At 41.1% G+C, this 22,092-nt stretch overlaps 1 pseudogene; it reads right to left on the bottom strand.

Annotated features, from left to right (window-relative positions):
• LOC134302867 (zinc finger protein 208-like) overlaps nt 1–13,178 on the bottom strand; it is a 108,520-nt pseudogene extending 95,342 nt beyond the window's left edge.
• Nucleotides 13,179–22,092: the final 8,914 nt, after the last annotated feature.

The following is a 22,092-nucleotide window of genomic DNA, read 5'->3' as shown; positions in this document are numbered from 1 at the left end:
TGCTATTATTAGTATCACTTCTATAGAAATGTGGCTACAAAGATTGTGTTTTTCACTACAAGCTTTTGTGAGTGGCTGAGTATTTTTTTGTCGTTAGAGGACCAGTCAGAAAGACGCTGCGAAGCCAGTGAGTTATAAAGAGCTACGATTTTTAATATTAAATAACACAACTCTAAGGTGTAAGGTGTAGTTCTGCCTCGCTGTAATGCAGACGATATGTACAGGAAGATGATAAACATGATCCTGCTCATGTACCGTTCATCCGGATCCATTTAGAAACAATAAAAGCATCGTCTCAATGTTTGGTGTGTTGTCCTAACTTTTTAGAAATCCATTCGATTCAGGCTGAAGATTCTGAGAGAGTGGTAGGCCCATCATGCTCCTATTTTCAGCAACCAGCAACGGAGTCCTACGTAGAGTCGTAACCCGCAGAGTAACACGCTATACAGGTGCATCTCAATAAATTACACAGGGTGTCCGCGGATCCTTAAAAAGTCTTACATTCGTTTATCTTAAAAAAAGGCCTTAATTTGTCTTTAAAAGTCTTAAATTCATCTGCCACTGGTCTTAAAAATGCCACAGAGTGTAAATATAATTTTGGTTTTATTTTGGCGGATTGTATCTCGTAATCTCCAGATTTCGTATGCAAGTTGTTTAACTGTTTAAACGGCGGACTGAACTGAGCGGAACCAACGGCAGTCTTAATGGTTCCGAGGGGCGCTAATCTGAGGTAACCTTCCTGCTCTTTCTAATTCCATTCCATTTGGTTATTTTGTTTATTTACACTCAATCCATCCTCATTATCAATAACTGCTCTGTAGCTATGCAGTATATGTAAAACTCAGGTTACATTCAATCTGTCAGAAGTGTTTGTACTTTTTCGAATTTATATTGTAATTTTTTATAGTGTGTATTTGATTTGATTTGATGTACAATGCTACTGGGACTAATTTCCTTCAGGATCAATAAAGTATCTATCTATCTAAACGCCACTGCTGGCATGGGGAAGTGGAAATTTAATAATAACTGGTTGGACAACAGAGGTGGAAAGAGTACTAAAATATTGTACTCAAGTAAAAGTACTATTACTTTAATGAATTTTTACTTAAGTACGAGTAAAATTACTAGTCTAAAAATCTACTCGAGTAAAAAGTAACTCATTTAAAATGTACTCGGAGTAAACGTTACTTTTTTTTAACAGGAGGGCGTGTCTCTCCTGTGTAATGTAAACAGGACAAGTGGATATAAATCTCACAATAGTTGTTTTTAATTAAAATATAATAGAAAAACATGTTGATACAACATTTAAAACATTTAGAGATGTGTCATGTGTCATTTTAGTACAGACCATCCCATAATACATTATCGAACTGTATAAGCACTGAAGTTGGCATTAATTGTGGATTCTATAGACCAGCCTTCTTCTCATCACCAACAAATACCAAACAACATCATACTGCAGATCTCATAACTCAACACAAGTCAAGGTTATAAGTGTTGTAACTTTTACTAAATGACCCAAAGAAAACCTTCAGGATGTAAGAGACAAAACTTTGCCGTTCTTTCACATCAGACTGTTATCAAATAATGAAACATCAAACTCCAAACATGTTAAACTTTTAAAATCACCCTTCCCTCCCTCCTCTATATCTAGATTACAGCTCCTTTATTTTAGCACCAGTTTATTTTCCATCCCAGAATTCACTGCAGCAGTTTCCCAGATGCGAGAATTCACTGCAGCATTTTTTTTTACTCAGTATCGAATGTTATTTAAAATGTAGCGAATTACAATTCTTAATACCAAACATACTTAAGTAAAAGTACAATTACTGGTTGTAAAATCTACTTTAAAAAGTACAAGTACACAAAAAAATACTCAATTACAGTAACATGAGTAAATGTCATTCCTTACTTTCCACCTCTGTTGGATAACCCCAATTTTGCTTTACGGTTAAATCCAGTTCAAGGCAATCCGTACGAAGCGCGTTGCACACTGTGCAAGAAGATCTTCAAGCTCGGTACGATGGGAATAAAAGCTGTGGAATCGTACATGCCGTGCGAGAAACACAGAGCGGTGGCAAAAACTCGCTATCAGAAAATTAGAAAAGTTAGGGAAAAATGAGAGAAAATTGAGACCCAGTTTCTGGTTTATACAAAACTGTTCATTTAAGTTTAAATCATTAAGACTTTTTAATAGCACTCTGAGACAAAAATTAAGACCACTGTCGCAGTAACAAAGCAGCAGATCAACATTATGTTTACAGACTTTATTATAAGCATGCGAGTGCTGTATTTTCTGTTTAACCAATATTTAATGATTTAAACTTAAATGAACAGTTTTGTATAAACCAGAAACTGGGTCTCAATTTTCTCTCATTTTTCCCTAACTTTTCTAATTTTCTGATAGCGAGTTTTTGCCACCGCTCTGTGTTTCTCGCACGCCATGTACGATTCCACAGCTTTTATTCCCATCGTACCGAGCTTGAAGATCTTCTTGCACAGTGTGCAACGCGCTTCGTACGGATTGCCTTGAACTGGATTTAACCGTAAAGCAAAATTGGGGTTATCCAACAGAGGTGGAAAGTAAGGAATGACATTTACTCATGTTACTGTAATTGAGTATTTTTTTGTGTACTTGTACTTTTTAAAGTAGATTTTACAACCAGTAATTTTACTTTTACTTAAGTATGTTTGGTATTAAGAATTGTAATTCGCTACATTTTAAATAACATTCGATACATCAATGCGGCGTGGCATGGAGGCGAATAGAAGCCCAGGTTGCTTTAATTGTGGCCTTCAGCTCGTCTGCATTGTTGGGTCTGGTGTCTCTCAAATTCCTCTTGACAATACCCCATAGATTCTCTACTGGGTTTAGGTCAGGTGAGTTTGCGGGCCAATCAAGCACAGTGATATCGTGGTTATTAAACCAGGTATTGGTACTTTTGGCGGTGTGGGCAAGTGCCAAGTCCTGCTGGAAAATGAAATCAGCATCTCCATAAAGCTCGTCAGCAGGGGGAAGCATGAAGTGGTAGACTTGGTAGACGGCTGTGCTGACTTTGGACTTGATATAACACAGTAGACCCACACCAGCAGATAACATGGCTCCCCAAACCAACACTGACCGTGGAAACTTAACACTGGACCTCAAGCAACTTGGATTACGTGCCTCTCCACTCTTCCTCCCAAATACAGGTAATCACATTGTTCGTTTTACTACAACCCCTGGCAAAAATTATGGAATCACCACTCTTGGAAGATGTTCTTTCAATTGTTTAATTTTGTAGAAAAAAAATAAATCACAGACATGCCACAAAACTATCATTTCTCAAACTGTCAACCCTCTGGCATTAAGAAACAATAAAAAAAAAGAAACAAATATAATAGTTGTGGTCAGTCACAATTGCTTTTTTTTAGATCAAGTAGAGGAAAAAAATATGGAATCACTCAAATCTGAGGAAAAAATTATGGAATCACTCTGTAATTTGCAGTTTAAAAACAAAACATCTGCAGCAGATTAGATTTGCTAATTATTCTTCAGTTTAAAAAGAGTGCTTACACCTCGGAGAGCTGTTGCACAAAGCAGATTGTCATGAATCATGGTTCCAACACAAGATATGTCAGTTGAAACAAATGAGAGGATTATAAAACTCCTTCAAGAAGATAAATCATTGTGGAATGTCGCAAAAGATGTTGGTTGTTCCCAGTAAGCTGTGTTTAAAATCTGGACCAAGTACAAACAAAATGGGAAGGTTGTAAAAGGGAAGCATACTGGTAGACCAAGTAAGACATCAAAGCATCAAGATAGAAAACTTAAAGCAATATGTCTTGAAAACAGAAAATGCACAACAAAACAAATGAGAAACAAGTGGCCGGAAAGTGGAGTCAATGTCTGTGACTGAACTGTAAGAAATCACCTAAAAGAAATGGGATTTACATACAGAAAAGCCAAACAAAAGCCACCATTAACACCTAAAAAGAAAAGAACAAGGTTAAAGTAGGCTAAAGAAAAGCAATCGTGGACTGTGGGTGACTGGATAAAAGTGATCTTCAGTGATGAATCGCGAATCTGCATTGGGCAAGGTGATGATGCTGGAACTTTTGTTTGGTGTCTGTCCAATGAAATTTATGAAGATAACTGCCTAAAGAAAACATGTTAATTTCCACAGTTGTTGATGATATGGGCCTGCATGTCGGGTAAAGGCACAGGGGAGATGGTCTTCAATAAATGCCAAAGTCCACATTGAAATTTTGGACGCTTTTCTTATTCCATCAGTTGAAAGGATGTTTGGTGATGATGACTTCATTTTTCAAGATGATAATGCATCTTGCCATAGGGCAAAGGACGTGAAAACTTTCCTTCAAGAAAACATATAATGTCAATGGCATGGCCTGCAAATAGTCCGGATCTCAATCCATTTGAAAATCTCTGGTGGAAATTGAAGAAAATGGTCAATGACAAGGTTCCAACCTGCAAAGCTGATCTGGCAACAGCAAGAGACAGTTGAAGGCAGATTGATGAAGAATACTGTTTGTCATTAGTTAACTCCATGCCTCAGAGAGTTTAAACCATTATAAAAGCCAGAGGTGGTGCAACAAAGTAATAATGGTGCAGTGTTTTCTAATGATTCCATAATTTTTTCCTCAGATTTGAGTGATTCCATATTTTTTTCCTCTACTTGATCTAAAAAAAAGCAATTGTGACTGACCACAACTATTATATTTGTTTCTTTTTTTATTGTTTCTTAATGCCAGAGGGTTGACAGTTTGAGAAATGATAGTTTTGTGGCATGTCTGTGATTTCTTTTTTTTCTACAAAATTAAACAATTGAAAGAACATCTTCCAAGAGTGGTGATTCCATAATTTTTGCCAGGGGTTGTAATTTAGTTATGTTTTCCAGAAAGTACCAGCATGCTCTTTTGTGCTTTAAAAACACTTAATTTCCTAACTGTCTAATTCTTACACACTCCAGGAGCTGCACACATTTCTTCTTCCTCCGGCTGTTTTCATTACGGGTCATCCATCTACATCTCGCCCTGTTTTGAGCATCCTCCTCTGTTATTCCATACAATATCCATAAACCTCTTCTTTAACCTTCCTCCTCTCCTCGTGTCTGCTGACTCCATGCTCTGCACCCTTCTGCAGATATAGCTCTCATCCCTCTTCTGCACATGCCTGAATCATCTCAATCTCACCTTCCTAACTTTGTCTCCAAAACAGTCTACCTGTGCTGTCCCCAATGAGAATCTGAGCATCCTCAGCTCTGCCAACTCCAGCATCCTCGTCTTTAAGTTTGTGCTTTTTGGTTAGTGTTACCACCTCCAAGCCATATAACAAAGCAGGCCTCATTACTCCATTACTTTGTGCACTCGACCCCATGTTTTTTAACTTGTTTACTTTTATCACCTCAACTCCTCTAAGTTAGTCTTTCCTCTGCCCGCCCTCCTATTTACTCTTCAATGCATGCTTCCATTTATCCAGGCTCTCCAACCTGCATCCTACTCTCACTCATCACAGTTTCCTCCGTGAACAACATATTCCATGGATACTTCTGCCAAACCTCATCTGGCAGCTTGTAAATGACTATTGTAAACAAGAAAGGACTCAGAGCTGATCCTAAACCCGTTCTTTATTCCTACTGCACATCTTACCGCTGTCACACTGTCCTCATACTTATATTGCTCCACTCTCACATACTTCTCTGCCACTCCTTGGCACCTTATCATAAGCTTTCTGTAGATGTACAACCACACATTGCAACTCCTCCAATCTCCATTGGTAAGTCATCTGGGCCAGCTGCCTTTCCATTCTCTTTAGAGCTGCCATAGTAACTGAGCCATAGTATTGTGACACAAATGACCCTGAATCATAAATATGACAGTAAAATACCCTTAATTATTAAGACAGCCAGACATCTGAACCAGTCGCTGCCTTAGTAAACAAAATAATAATAATAATTATAGTCAGGGTGCATTGTCCTGCTAAAAGAGGTCACTCTTTTACGAATTAATGAATGTTGTTGTAATAAAAGTAGTTACTTGACCTGCAGCAATGTTTAGATATGTGATGCATAAAGTACCATCCACATAAATGCCAGGATCAAAGGTTTCCCAGCAGAACATTGCCCAGAGGAGCACACTGCCTCTTCCGGCTTCTCTCTTACCATAGTGATTCCTGGTGCAATTGCTCTATGGTCAAGTTCTGATGCTCACATGCCCTATGTAGGCGCCTTTGGCAATGGGCAGCAGTCAGCATGGACACTCTCATTGGTCTCCTGCTGACCTATTTTCAGTATTAGATGCACCTTGGGTTGTAATACCTTTCTATAAAAGCCAGCATGATTTTTTTCAGTCATTTGTGCTACAGTACTTTTTCTGTGGGACTTCTTTTTTGGACCACCATTGGTAAGCACCAACCATTAGAGATGCTCTGACCTGGTTGTTTAGCCCTCACAATTTGGCCTTATATAGTTGCAATCAAAAAGATTCAGACATTGCAATTTAGCTATAAATAAAATAACATGTTTTAATGACGGAATGATCTCATTGTCTATGTTTGGGTCTTCAAGTACAGATTAAAACATATTTATTTACTCAGGCTTTTGATCAGTCTTTATAAACCAGGGTTTCTCGGCTCTGGGGGGTTTGTGCAGTCTGGTGGTCTGTCCCACCTGCTGTCCCAATTTGTATATGTTGGGTCAATCTCACTGTGCTGAGTTTAAGCCCCTTAGATTTGTGACTCTGGCTTTAGGCAAACATGCAGAGTTTGGTTGTCCAAAATCATAAAATCCGCAGTGAATAGAGATCTCGGGCTTTCATTGTTCTGCCTCTTACACTGATCAGCCATAACATTAAAACCACCTCCTTGTTTCTGCACTCACTGTCCATTTTATCAGCTCCACTTACCATATAGAAGCACTTTGTAGTTCTACAATTACTGACTGTAGTCCATCTGTTTCTCTGCATGTTTTGTTACCCCCTTTCATGCTGTCCTTCAATGGTCAGGACCCCCACAGGACCACTACGGAGTAGGTATTACTTTGGTGGTGGATCATTCTCAGCACTGCAGTGACACCGACATGTGATTCCAAACAGGTGATTGTGATCATGGTTTGGTACAAAAGCAGCATCCAGGAAAGGCTGAGAGTCTCTGATGAGTAAAGATGATCAGAGGATCCAGTTTGTACACAAATGTGTGAGAAAATGATTGAAATGTTTAAAAACAATGAACCTCAAAGAAAGATTGGAAGATATTTGCATGTTCTCCCTCTACAGTGCAGAATATCATTAAACCATTCAAGGAATCAGGAGGAATTTCAGTGTGTAAAGCTTAATCTGAACGCTCGTGATCTTCCATCTCTCAGACAGCGCCGCATCAAGAACCTCCACTCAGCACTAGCTGATATAAGCACATGGGTGAGGGATTAGTTTATCAAACCTTTATCAAGCTCTACAATACAGAGTTACTGCACAAACAAACCAAGTACAAAAGCGGCGTCGACTTCTCTGGGCTCGGAGGCATCTAGGATGGACCATCACACAGTGGAAACATGTATTGTGGTCGTTAACAGTGATGTGTGTGCCGGCTGGTGTCATGAACCACTGGTGTAAATCCTCTTAAAATGAAAATGAAGCACTGGTCACACTGGTTATATGTTTTTATTAATGGTTTATTACAGACTGGAAGACGCTCTACCAACTCCAGTATCTTAATAGAACGTAATAGCACAGTGTGTTATCTGATCTGATTGGTTACAACAGAGAAAGAAACTCAACATTATTGGTTAATATTAACATTAATGGTCCAATCAGCACAGGAACAGTACAAATATGGTGAAACGCCTATTAGAAGGCTTAAATACATAATAAACCATTTATATTCTTCAATACGTACTTCAATTTTCCCTCAGAAAGGAGTAATTCTCTGCAGTGTGAATGCGCTGGTGCACTTTCAGAAGAATCTGTTTTCACTGTGAGCACTGATACGCTTTTTCTCCAGTGTGAATGCGCTGGTGGGTTCTAAAATTACTCTTGTTGCTAAAGCTCTTCCCGCACTGCGAGCAGCAGTACGGTTTCTCTCCGGTGTGAATGCGCTGGTGGGTTGTAAGAGGATATTTCTTAATGAAACACTTCCCACACACGGGGCACTGGTACGGCTTTTCTCCGGTGTGAATGCGCTGGTGCGTTTTGAAAGTACCCTGGTCCGTAAAGCTCTTTTCACAGTCCGAGCACTGATAGGGCTTCTCTCCGGTGTGAATGCGCTGGTGGATCTTAAGGTTGCTCTGCTGATTAAAGCACTTCCCGCACTGCGAGCAGCAATACGGCTTCTCTCCGGTGTGAATGCGCTGGTGTTTGATTAGATCGATCTGTTGCTTGAAACCTTTCTCGCAGTGCGAGCAGCAGTAGGGTTTCTCTCCGGTGTGAACGCGCTGGTGGATCTTCAAATATCTCAGGAAGGTAAAGCACTTTCCACACTGTGAGCAGCAGTACGGCTTCTCTCCGGTGTGAATGCGCTGGTGGTTCATGAGAGAGCCCTTGTCGGTGAAACTCCTTTGACACTCTGAGCACTGGTACGGTTTCTCTCCGGTGTGAATGCGCTGGTGGTTTGTCAGGTTGATCTGCTGGTTGAAACACTTTCCGCACTGCAAGCACTGGTACGGTTTCTCTCCCGTGTGAATGCGCTGGTGTCTTTTCAAAGCACTCTGGTCAGTAAAGCTCTTCGCGCACTGCGAGCACTGATACGGCTTCTCGCCGGTGTGAATGCGCTGATGCGTTTTTAAATTAGTCTGGTTACTAAAACACTTACCACACTGTGAGCAGCAGTACGGTTTCTCTCCGGTGTGAATGCGCTGGTGGGTTTTGAGATCGCTCCGAAACCTAAAACTCTTCCCACAATCAGAGCAGATATAAGACGTTTGCTGATGTCTGGAGGTTCCAGTGGGCATCAGATTATACTCGACGTCTCTAGATGCTAGAAATGTCTCATACGTGTGGGTGTGGCAGCTCTCGGTGGTGGGGAGGTGATTGTGGGTCGTACAGGAGAGAAAATCGTGGTTCAGTTCTGCAGCAGGAGAGAAGAAACACAAAGTAAAAAAAACACTAATGAACAATTATAAAGCTTGAGGTGAGAAGTTCATATTTTCTTCACCATATAGAAGCACTTTGTAGTTCTACAATTACTGACTGTAGTCCATCTGTTTCTCTACATGCTTTGTTACCCCCTTTCACCCTGTTCCTCAATGGTCAGGACCCCCACAGGACCACCACAGAGCAGGTATTATTTAGGTGGTGGATGATTCTCAGCACTGCAGTGACACTGACATGGTGCTGGTGTGTTAGTGTGTGTTGTGCTGGAGTTTTTAAACACCGTGTCCACTCACTGTCCACTCTATTAGACACTCCTACCTAGTCGGTCCACCTCGTAGCTGTAAAGTCAGAGACGATCGCTCATCTATTGCTGCTGTTTGAGTCGCTCATCTTCTAGACCTTCATCAGTGGTCACAGGACGCTGCCCACGGGGCGCTGTCGGCTGAGTGTTTTTGGTTGGTGGACGATTCTCAGTCCAGCAGTGACAGTGAGGTGTTTAGATCCACTCATACCAGCACAACACACACTAACACACCACCACCATGTCAGTGTCACTGCAGAGCTGAGAATGATCCACCACCTAAATAATACCTGCTCTGTGGTGGTCCTGTGGGGGTCCTGACCATTGAGGAACAGGGTGAAAGGGGGTAACAAAGCATGTAGAGAAACAGATGGACTACAGTCAGTAATTGTAGAACTACAAAGTGCTTCTATATGGTAAGTGGAGCTGATATAATGGACAGTGAGTGTAGAAACAAGGAGGTGGTTTTAATGTTATGGCTGATCGGTGTACATAGACTTCTCATAAAAACAATCAGGTGGTGTTGCACTGACAACTTCCTCCTAAACACCTAATCAACGAATCAACATCAACATCAAATAAGATTTGGACAGTGCCTCTTCTGACCAGTAATGAAGAACCCTTAACCCTACTGGAGATGTTAAGAATCTGGCTGGAAGAGGATGTGCAGTACGTCTACAGTAAGAAGAATGACTGGAGAGGCCTGAGCGTCTCCCTAACTACAATCAGACGTCATCTACATGACAGAAGGTTGAGCTACTTTGGCCCAAATATCTTAACTGATTACAAATTCATTTCTTACTGAAGTCGTCTTCATCTTCAGGATCTTCTTCTTTTATAGGCTTCTGAAGGAAATCTTCATGCTGTTGGTCCACTGGGATAATGTGACCTGTGAAGAGAATGTGTCCCACAGGGTTTAACGCTCCTCCATCTGAAATTCCATCAATATGTGCAGAAGAAACGAAACTAAACGACTGGGGTTGTTGGGTTATGTAGGAGAGGTCGTTACAAAGAAATCTCAATGCCTCCAATAACCAGCAGCATTAATACAACAATGACTTTTTTTGTTGGTCTCCAAGATTCTAGAAAAAGCAGCATTGTAAACGAAAGCACGGTGTTCCACATGGGTCAGTACTGGGACCTCTATTATTTACACTCTAAAGGCTACTATTCATATCCATAAATATCATATTCTTATTTTTATTATTCTTATAATTCCACATTAATTACAAGCATTCTCCTTTGGGGGGTCATGGTCATTTTCCTGGATTTTTGGTGGTTAGATATTTTATGTTGGTGTCGTTCTGCCTCTCTCGTGCAATCACTCAGGTTTGTTGATGACGGGGAAGGTGGGCGCTGATAAATATTTATTAATGTAGGATCTGTTTACTGAATCTAATTAAAACCCGTCCACATTATTCTCTAGACCACCGAAAGAGGATGAAGGTCTCGTTAGGGGGTTTAGCCTAGTGGGTAGAGCTTTGGGCAATCATCTGAAGGGTTGAGAGATTGAATCCTAGCTATGCACCACTGTTGGGCCCTCGAGCAAGGTCCTTAACCCTGTCTGCTCCAGGGTACAATGGCTGACCCTGCGCTCTTTACAATGGTTCATTGTAAAAGGGATGATATAAATACATTTGACTTAAAATAGAGATCAAGTTGTTTGTATTATTAATAGTAAGTGTTGCTAAAATTAATGTCATTTAATGATATTCAAAAAGCAGATTACCAAAATATTACAAAACACATCCAGACACACGATTCCTCTTTACATAAAAGGTTACTGTACTTACTGAGGTCATCTTCACATTCAGCATCTTCTTCTTTTATAGGCGTCTCCTGGAAACCTTCATGCTGTTGGTCCACTGGGGCAAAAGAAAGACTTCCTACAGGGCTGAGGTGTTCCACAGGGTTTAGTGTTCCTCCATCTGAACACATAGCAATCATGCAAGTCCTAGTTACTGTTATTTCATCCAGACTCCAGGATTCTAGAAAAAGCAGCATTTTAAACAAAAGCACTGTGTTCCACAGGGGTCAGTACTGGGACCTTTATTATTTACACTCTAAATGCTACTATTAGGAATAATTATTCATATTCATAAATATCATATTCTTCTTATTATTATTTTCATCATTCCACATTAATTACAAGCATTCTCCTACATAACCCCACAACTCTGAAATGTTCTCCTCGCCTCTGGTCGTGATTCAAACACGAACCATTTTAAAAACATATTTATTTACTCAGGCATTTGATTAGCCTTTGTAAACTAGGGATGTGCTAGTACTGTGGCTCCGGCTATACCTGGTTTTAGATCTCTAGGAAGGGGTTTGCCTAAAACTGTCCACCCAGTTTTAGACAAAGTCACAGGGCTTTGGGGGTCATGGTCACTTTCCTGGATTTTTGGAGATTAGAGATTAGAGATGTTATGTTGGTGTCGTTCTGCCTCTCTTGTGCAATCACTCAGGTTTGTTCCGAACATATCTTACTTGTGCTGAAGCAAGCCCTAAATACCTGTACAGGAGCATGCCGATGGAGCTGGAGAACTTAACAGGAACATGTGGGTGGAGCTAGACGTTACTTACAGAGGTAGCCTTCATCTTCATCTTCTTCCTTCTTTATTGTTTTGTTCTGTAGATCCACAGGGGCGACGTTTCCCACTTCTGCTGCCTCCATCATAAAAGATCTACAGAGTGAAGATTCAACAATGTATAAAACACTCACTGTCTATACAATTACTGACTGTAGTCCATCTGTTTCTCTACATGCTTTGTTACCCCCTTTCATGCTGTTCTTCAACGGTCAGGACCCCCACAGGACCACCACAGAGCAGGTATTATTTAGGTGGTGGACGATTCTCAGCACTGCAGTGACACTGACATGGTGCTGGTGTGTTAGTGTGTGTTGTGCTGGTATGAGTGGATCTAAACACCTGTCACTGCTGGACTGAGAATCGTCCACCAACCAAAAACATCCAGCCAACAGCGCCCCGTGGGCAGCGTCCTGTGACCACTGATGAAGGTCTAGAAGATGACCGACTCAAACAGCAGCAATAGATGAGCGATCGTCTCTGACTTCACGTCTACAAGGTGGACCGACTAGGTAGGAGCGTCTAATAGAGTGGACAGTGAGTGGACATGGTGTTTAAAAACTCCAGCAGCGCTGCTGTGTCTGATCCACTCATAACAGCACAACACACACTAACACACCACCACCATGTCAGTGTCACTGCAGTGCTGAGAATCATCCACCACCTAAATAATACCTGCTCTGTGGGGGTCCTGACCATTGAAGAACAGCATGAAAGAGGGCAACAAAGCATGCAGAGAAACAGATGGACTACAGTCAGTAATTGTAGAACCAAAAAGTGCTTCTATATGGTAAGGAGGTGGTATTAATGTTATGGCTGATCGGTGTATCTTGGGTTAGAATTACGAGCAATTAGACAGACTGGAGTTAATTAAAACTACAAAAACAAGCTGTAATCAAAGCTAAAAGAACTTAATGTGAATCAACTCTGAATCAGTTCCGAACAATTTGATTCATTTTTAAATGAATCGGTTCATCAGCGGTGCTAACAGTTAGCGGAGCAGCTAGCAGTCTGTATTTAAATGAGAAGGGAGTTAAAGCGATATTCTATTATAAACTCTGGTTTTATTATTAATCAGAATACAGCTCATAATTAAAGTGTAATGAATAAACAGATCAATATTGTACTTACAGTTGATTCACTCTAGTACGGATACATGAGCTTCTTCTGTGGTGGTGTGGGTTGAGGAGCTGGAGACTCTGATTCTCCGGTGTGATGTAGCTCAGTAGCTGCAGTACAGCCGCCTGCTGGAGGCTGGATCAGTGTTGTACACGTTATACTACAGTAAATGTGGTCATTACCTTCTCTACAAGTACCAGGAACCTCACACTTAATCGGGAGATTTAGCATGAACCTTATGTATAAATATACACCGATGGTTGGTCCTCCTTTTGCTGCCGAAACAGCCCAGTAACTGTGATGCTCTGTGTATTCTGACACCTTCCTATCAGAACCAGCATGAACTTCTTCAGCAGTTTGAGCTACAGGAGGTCTGTCGGACCACACGTGCATCAATGAGCCTTGGCCGCCCATGACCCTGTCGCCGGTTTACACTTTTGATAGATAATGACCACTGAAGTTTTGGAGATGCTCTGACCCGGTCGTCTAGCCATCACAGATCCTCACACTTGCCCATTTTTCCTGCTTCTAACATCAACTTTGAGGATAAAATGTTCACTTGCTGCCTAATACAGTATATCCCCCCAACTAACAGGTGCCGTGATGAAGAGATGATCAGTGTTATTCACTTCACCTGTCAGTGGTCATAATGTTATGCCTGGTCGGTGTATACACATTTACATTTTCAGCATTTAGCAGACGCTTTTATCAAAAAAAAAAAATTAACTGTGAGATATCTGTGATGTGAACTTTAAATCTTTATTTTGGTCGATTTTTAATAATTAAATAGTTCGAGACTATTTAGTACAACGGCGTTTTTGGGCCACTTTAAAGAGAATTTCGAGATTAAAGTGTAAGTATAATGGCCATAGTAACCTCCCTCTCAAAATGAGGGATGTTCATGATTTGGTAAAGTTATACCTTCGTATCGGTGTCACAAATAAAGAAATCCTCGATCTCCTGCACATCAGCACCAGTTTGTTATTAGCGTAAGGACGCTGAAACGGCTTTGTAATAAACTGGGTTGAAACTTTGCAATGAAGTACTGGCGTCGTCACCAGTACTTAATTCAAGGCCCCAACATCTTATTGTACGGCATCTCTATAAACGGTCGCATTGACGGGTTTAGTCGTCATGTCATGTGGATGGAGGCGTACAATACAAACAACCACCCAGAAGTAATCGTGGGTTACTGGATAACCACAGTAACATGCAGTGGTGGTCCTGTGGGGGTCCTGACCATTGAAGAACAGGGTGAAAGCAGGTTAAAACAGTATGCAGAGAAACAGATGTACTACAGTCAGTAATTGTAGAACTACAAAGTGCTTCTATATGGTAAGTGGAGCTGATAAAATGGACAGTGAGTGTAGAAACAAGGAGGTGGTTTTAATGTTATGGCTGATCGGTGTGTAAATATACCTTTGGATCTGTCTTTGTATATATCTGTGTATCTGTTACTAGATCTTAGTTCCGGTTCAGGCAGCATTAGTCGGTCCTTTGATAGTCCTGTGATCTAGCTCTCTTGTAATTCTGTTCCCTACTTAGTTTGTTAGGATCTGTATTACTTTCCTTAGTCTGTAAGTTTATGTTCTTAGCTTAGTCCATGTTAAGAGTTAGTTTAGTGTAGCAGTGAGCAAAACTGTATTCATGAAAAATACCATATTACCAAAAACTGCATGAATTAGGGTAGTTAATGATTTATTAATGTTCTCTGATAATGGATGTGTCTCTTTTCTTGTTCTATTAGATCTTAGTGCAGCGTTTGATACGGTCGATCAGAACATTTTACTGGAGAGGCTAGAAAATACAGTAGGTGTTAAAGGACTCGCACTCTCTTGGTTCAAATCATATCTGACTGACCGCTCGCAATTTCTTTACGTAAATAATAAATGCTTGGAAACTACAAAAGTAAAGTATGGTGTTCCACAGGGGTCGCTATTATTTACACTCTATATGCTTCCACTAGGAGAAATTATTCATAAACATGGCATAAAATTTCACTGCTATGCAGATGACACTCAGCTGTATATATCAGCCAAACCAAATGATACCGACACAATCAGTAAGATAGAAGATTAAAGTGTAAACAACATAAAAAACTGGATGTCGTGTAATTTTCTTTTACTTAATTCAGATAAAACAGAGGTTTTACTTGTTGGCTTTAAAGCTGCAAGAGACAAGTTGTCTAGCCTGGTGCTAAACCTAAACACGTTCTCTGTTACTCCCAGCTCAGATGTAAAAAACTTGGGTGTCACAATAGATTCAGATCTTTCCTTTGATACACACATTAATAATATTACTAGAGTTGCTTTCTATCATTTGCGTAATATCTCTAAAATAAGAAATATACTATCTGCTAATGACGCCGAAAAACTGATCCATGCGTTTATAACTTCTCGGTTAGATTATTGTAATGCTCTTCTAACTGGATGCTCTGGTAGATCCATACACAAACTCCAGTTAGTTCAAAATGCAGCAGCTCGAGTGCTAACTAGAACTAAAAAATTTGATCATATCACTCCTGTTCTATCATCTCTACACTGGCTGCCAGTTAAATTCCGCATTGATTACAAAATACTTTTACTAACCTATAAAGTGCTACATGGTCTGTACCACAGTATCTGAGTGAGCTTATTAATTACTACAACCCAGCACGTCCACTTCGTTCACAAGATGCAGGGTTACTTATAGTTCCTAAAATTAAAAAGACCAAAGCTGGTGGAAGAGCATTTTCTTACAAAGCTCCACAACTCTGGAATAATCTTCCTGCCTCTGTCCGGGACTCGGACACGTCTCAATGTTTAAGTCTAGACTGAAAACAGATTTATTTTCTCAGGCTTTTCATTCGTTTTTCCAAACTAAACAAGGAAACTTAGTTATGATGTAATAATTAGTGGGCGGAGTCTAAAGCTGCTCTCTGTAGAACTGATATTTTACTCTTAATGATTCACATTGTAGCTACATCTTCTGGTGTTTTACCCCGAGGTGGTTCTGATGGAAACCTGTTCACCCTCTCGAGGTTGAATCCTGCAAGTCGAGACTGTCGTGCCAACAATGCTGCTCCTGCTAGATGTGACGGGAACCTTGCGTGTTTGCACCAAAAATGTCCAGAACTTACAACTGACTTTTTTTTGCTAGTTATAACTTTCAGTTCAATTTAATTGTGTGTTTGTATGATTTGTGTAAATCCTGTTTATTTAAAGTTTCCTCCAGGCCACCTGAGGAGGACGGGGGTTCCCACTGAGTCTGTCGCCCTCGGCTGCTCAACAGGGGGTTTTTGGTCTGTTGGTCCTGGATTCTGTTGCTTTGAGTTGCTTCGAAACGATGTGTATTGTAAAAAGTGCTTTATAAATAAATTTGACTTGACTTGACATCTTAGATAGCACCTCCTCACAGCAATCCAGTCGAGTCCAGCGTAACACTCTCACTTCACTGTTACTGAGTTTGTGCTGAATATGAGCATATGTGGCACTCGGGGTCAATGAGGGAACCCACTGTTCTCAAATGAAAAACCAGCTTCAGCCTGACTGTACACACAGCTCCATCCTCCAGTGCAGCAGGTGGCTTTAATGCAGTTTCTTAGCTTCTTCACAACCCGACAATAAACCACAGAAGAAGAACAAGCTGCAGCAGCTGATGTGATTGTACTAAACTGAATCGTATGTGAGTAAAATAACGATTTATTTATTTATTACACATTTATTTTAACTACATTGTGATTATTAATAAACTAGAGTTCATAATAAAACATCACTGTGAGGATTTGAGGTGCTTTAATTGGTGCTCATTTAAACGCACAAGCTGTTAGCTGCTTCGCTAACGGTTAGCATCACACATGATTCAGTACGGATGAGCCGATTCATTTGAACCGATTCAGAAAAAGAATTAATTGATCGAAACTGATACATCTAACGGTTTAATAAAAACACTACGAGTTTATTTAGCTTTGTTTACAGGTTGTTTTGCAATCTTATATAAACACACCAAGTCCAATGTAGAAACTGTTCCAAATCAGATATATGGCTCAAAAGTTTTACATACTGGATTGGTCAAGGCAGAGATGTTTACAAGTCACAAAATACGAGTCCGAGTCGAGTCACGAGTCTTTAGACTAGAGTCTGAGTCGAGTCACAAGTCATTAGGCTAGAGTCCGAGTCGAGTCACGAGTCTTTAGGCTAGAGTCCGAGTCGAGTCACGAGTCTTTAGGCTAGAGTCCGAGTCGAGTCACGAGTCTTTAGGCTAGAGTCCGAGTCGAGTCACGAGTCTTTAGGCTAGAGTCCGAGTCGAGTCACGAGTCTTTAGGCTAGAGTCCGAGTCGAGTCACGAGTATTTAGGTTAGAGTCCGAGTCGAGTCACGAGTCTTTAGGCTAGAGTCCGAGTCGAGTCACGAGTCTTTAGGCTAGAGTCCGAGTCGAGTCACGAGTCTTTAGGCTAGAGTCCGAGTCGAGTCACTAGTCTTTAGGTTAGAGTCCGAGTCGAGTCACGAGTATTTAGGTTAGAGTCCGAGTCGAGTCACGAGTATTTAGGTTAGAGTCCGAGTCGAGTCACGAGTATTTAGGCTAGAGTCCGAGTCGAGTCACGAGTCTTCAGGCTAGAGTCCGAGTCGAGTCACGAGTCTTTAGGCTAGAGTCCGAGTCGAGTCACGAGTCAATATAATCTACACAAAACATATATTATAAATGTAGTGTAGAAATAAAGAAATAAAGAAATAAGTTCAGATATAAACAACAACAGATTAGCGAGTGTATTTAGCCGTTTTACTTCGTGTCTTTACTTTCCTCCTCATCGTGTAAATGAATGTAATTTCTGTAACAAGAAGGTTCCAGTTAAAAGCTTCAACTGATACGTTTTGTTTTCATTACAGAACAAAAGCGCTCGATAAATCACGGCACAGCGGCCAAAATCCCAAACACAGCAAAAACAATCATAACCGCTGCTTACCTGAGCTTCTGTTCTTCCAGATGCTAGTACATTTATAAGCGTGCGTCCCATTAGGAACAGAATCCGTTATTTTGTAAATGTGCTTATAATTAAAAACCTCCAAACTTTTCCCGGTGGTGAAGTAAAACAGGAAGTCGTTAGAAAGCCGATCGAGCGTTTCATTACCGCGTCATCTGTGTGACGCAAACTGAATAAATGCAAATAACAGCATTTCTTACTAACAATTACAATCAGAAGCTCTGACTGGTTCAGAAAACGTCTTTCAACCATCAGCGCCGATTCTGTAGGAGCGTTCCATTCACATTATCTGTTCCTGTGAAGTGCACTACGTAGGGTATTCCACCATTTTAAGTGAGATTCTGATCCAGAGGTAACGAGAATGTTCAAATGAAGTGAACTTCAGACTGTGTAGGGAGTATGACTGGTAAAGTGAGGGTGCTAGCTGATTTGATGGAGATAAGAAGGATTGACAAACTGTGTATGAAAGAGGCCGAGTGGAAAAGCAGTAGAGCTAGGAGCATTGGGTGTCCAGGGGTGCCCAATACGTCAATCGCAATTGACCAGTCGATGGCACAGTGAACGCTAGAAGATCGCGCCTCATTTAAACAGGTCGACGTGATTGACATAAAATGTGGCCACTGTTTCTTTAATTTGTGGTTTGTTCCCACAGCTACGCCTCAGCCCGCCTGAAGCGCCGCTAATCTAGAACGTTCTCATTCATCAGTAGCCAGTTTGCGCCATTTTTGCGTTTTTCCTTTTGTTATCTCCACTGTTAGTGAAGATGAGAGCGCAACCAAGTACAAAGACTCCGAAAGCGGTTCGATTCGGGCAGGAGCGCTGCAGAGACGCTGTTCCATTCATACGTGGAAGAACTGATGGAGAGTATTCAGATCTCCAGTATTCAGTGAGATGTGTAGTGTCTCGAATTAGCAAGGAAGAAGTGAGGGCAGTCGGCCTAGATGGCATACCAGTGGAGGCATGAGAATGTTTAGGAGAGATGGGATGTGCATCAGTGTTCAGCTCTGATCAGCTTCTTGTATGCAGTGATCCTGGTGGCAAGTGTGAGATTCCTAAGAAGGGGAATCATCTGAGCTCTCATAAAAGCTGTAGAAACAACAGTAGTGGCCTGAGATTTATTTAATATTCTGTTTTATTTTCAGAATCTGCACTCATTAGATGTTTTAATATGGATTCAGCAGGAGTAGAACACAAACCCTCTGTGGATCTAAATAATAGAGTCGAGAAGAAACTGATAATAAAGGAAGAAGCTGAAGATGACGGTTACCTCTGTAAGTAAACAAGAGGTATTTCACACATTCATTCAGGACCACCACAGAGCAGGTATTATTTACAGTGGGGCCAAAAAGTATTTAGTCAGCCACTGATTGTGCAAGTTCTCCTACTTAGAAAGATGAGAGAGGTCTGTAATTTTCATCATAGCTACACTTCAACTATGAGAGACAAAATGAGAAAAAAAATCCAGGAAATCACATTGTAGGATTTTTAAAGAATTTATTTGTAAATTATGGTGGAAAATAAGTATTTGGTCAATAACAAAAGTTCAACTCAATACTTTGTAACATGACCTTTGTTGGCAATAACAGAGGTCAAACGTTTCCTGTAAGTCTTCACCAGGTTTGCACACACTGTAGCTGGTATTTTGGCCCATTCCTCCATGCAGATCTCCTCTAGAGCAGTGATGTTTTGGGGCTGTCGCTGGGCAACACGGACTTTCAACTCCCTCCACAAATTTTCTATGGGGTTGAGGTCTGGAGACTGGCTAGGCCACTCCAGGACCTTGAAATGCTTTTTACGGAGCCACTCCTTCGTTGCCCGAGCGGTGTGTTTGGGATCATCGTCATGCTGGAAGACCCAGCCACGTTCCATCTTCAATGCTCTCACTGATGGAAGGAGGTTTTGGCTTAAAATCTCACGATACATGGCCCCGTTCATTCTTCCCTTAACACGGATCAGTCGTCCTGTCCCCTTTGCAGAAAATCAGCCCCAAAGCATGATGTTTCCACCCCCATGCTTCACAGTAGGTATGGTATTCTTGGGTTCTTCTTCTTCCTCCAAACACGATGAGTTGAGTTTTTACCAAAAAGTTCCATTTTGGTTTCATCTGACCACATGATATTCTCCCAATGCTCTTCTGGATCATCTATATGCTCTCTGGCAAACTTCAGACGGGCCTGGACATGTACTGGCTTAAGCAGGGGGACACGCCTGGCACTGCAGGATTTGAGTCCCTCTCGGCGTAGTGTGTTACTGATGGTAGCCTTTGTTACTTTGGTCCCAGCTCTCTGCAGGTCATTCATCAGGTCCCTCCGTGTAGTTCTGGGATTTTTGCTCACCGTTCTCATGATCATTTTGACCCCAGGGGATGGAGGGAGATTATCAATGGTCTTGTATGTCTTCCATTTTCTTACAATTGCTCCCACAGTTGATTTATTCACACCAACCTGCTTGCCTATTGTAGATTCACTCTTCCCAGCCTGGTGCAGGTCTACAATTTTCTTTGGTCTTGGCCATGGTTGAGTTTGGAGTCTGACTGTTTGAGGCTGTGGACAGGTGTCTTTTATACAGATAACGAGGTCAAACAGGTGCCATTAATACAGGTAACGAGTGGAGGACAGAAGAGCTTCTTAAAGAAGAAGTTACAGGTCTGTGAGAGCCAGAAATCTTGCTTGTTTGTGGGTGACCAAATACTTATTTTCCACCATAATTTACAAATAAATTCTTTAAAAATCCTACAATGTGATTTCCTGGATTTTTTTCTCATTTTGTCTCTCATAGTTGAAGTGTAGCTATGATGAAAATTACAGACCTCTCTCATCTTTCTAAGTAGGAGAACCTGCACAATCAGTGGCTGACTAAATACTTTTTGACCCCACTGTAGGTGGTGGATGATTCTCAGCACTGCAGTGACACTGACATGGTGCTGGTGTGTTAGTGTGTGTTGTGCTGGAGTTTTTAAACACCGTGTCCACTCACTGTCCACTCTAGCTGGTCCACCTTGTAGATGTAAAGTCAGAGACGATCGCTCATCTATTGCTGCTGTTTGAGTCGGTCATCTTCTAGACCTTCATCAGTGGTCACAGGACGCTGCCCACGGGGCGCTGTTGGCTGGATATTTTTGTTTGGTGGACTGTTCTCAGTCCAGCCGTGACAGTGAGGTGTTTAAAAACTCCAGCAGCGCTGCTGTGTCTGATCCACTCATACCAGCACAACACACACTAACACACCACCACCATGTCAGTGTCACTGCAGTGCTGAGAATCATCCACCACCTAAATAATACCTGCTCTGTGGGGGTCCTGACCATTGAAGAACAGCATGAAAGGGGGTAACAAAGCATGTAGAGAAACAGATGGACTACAGTCAGTAATTGTAGAACTACAAAGTGTTTCTTTATGGTAAGTGGAGCTGATAAAATGGACAGTGAGTGTAGAAACAAGGAGGTGGTTTTAATGTTATGGCTGATCGGTGTATACCTGTTCAGTGCTCCCACCCCATCCAACTGTTTCTGTACAATACTCGCTCCACTCACATGTAGAATTACAGTAATAATAATAGAGGTCTTAACACTGACCCCTGTGGAACACCATATTACTAGTAGAACAAGAAAAGAGACACATCCATTATCAGAGGACATCAATAAATCATTAACTACCCTAAATTCTGATTGAAATGCTTCATAAATACAGTTTCTGTGCAAATAAAGGCATAATTGTTGGTGAAACCACTTTATCATGAGTCTTTGAGACAAAGGGGAGGCTGGATGCCTATAACTAGTCAACAGGTCATTTCTTAACTGCATTTTCTGTCCTGTGGAAATGCTGCTACTCTTCCATTTAAAGTTTAATAACAGTTTGGAAAAAACTAAACCCATATTCTCACTTTTCTCTTATTGTTCTTAATATGCGAATGGAATTCTAGGTGAAGGGTCATCAGCATTTGTGAAACGTATCATCACTGAGGAAGAAGTCACGTCAGTGGACCAACAGAACAAAGGTTTTCAGGGTGAACTGGTCAAAGAGGAAGTTCCTGAAGATG

Source organism: Trichomycterus rosablanca, chromosome 2 (assembly GCF_030014385.1).
Source record: "Trichomycterus rosablanca isolate fTriRos1 chromosome 2, fTriRos1.hap1, whole genome shotgun sequence".
NCBI lineage: Eukaryota > Metazoa > Chordata > Actinopteri > Siluriformes > Trichomycteridae > Trichomycterus > Trichomycterus rosablanca.
Note: the sequence above shows the minus strand (reverse complement) of the source record. Positions and strands in the feature narration are given on the sequence as shown.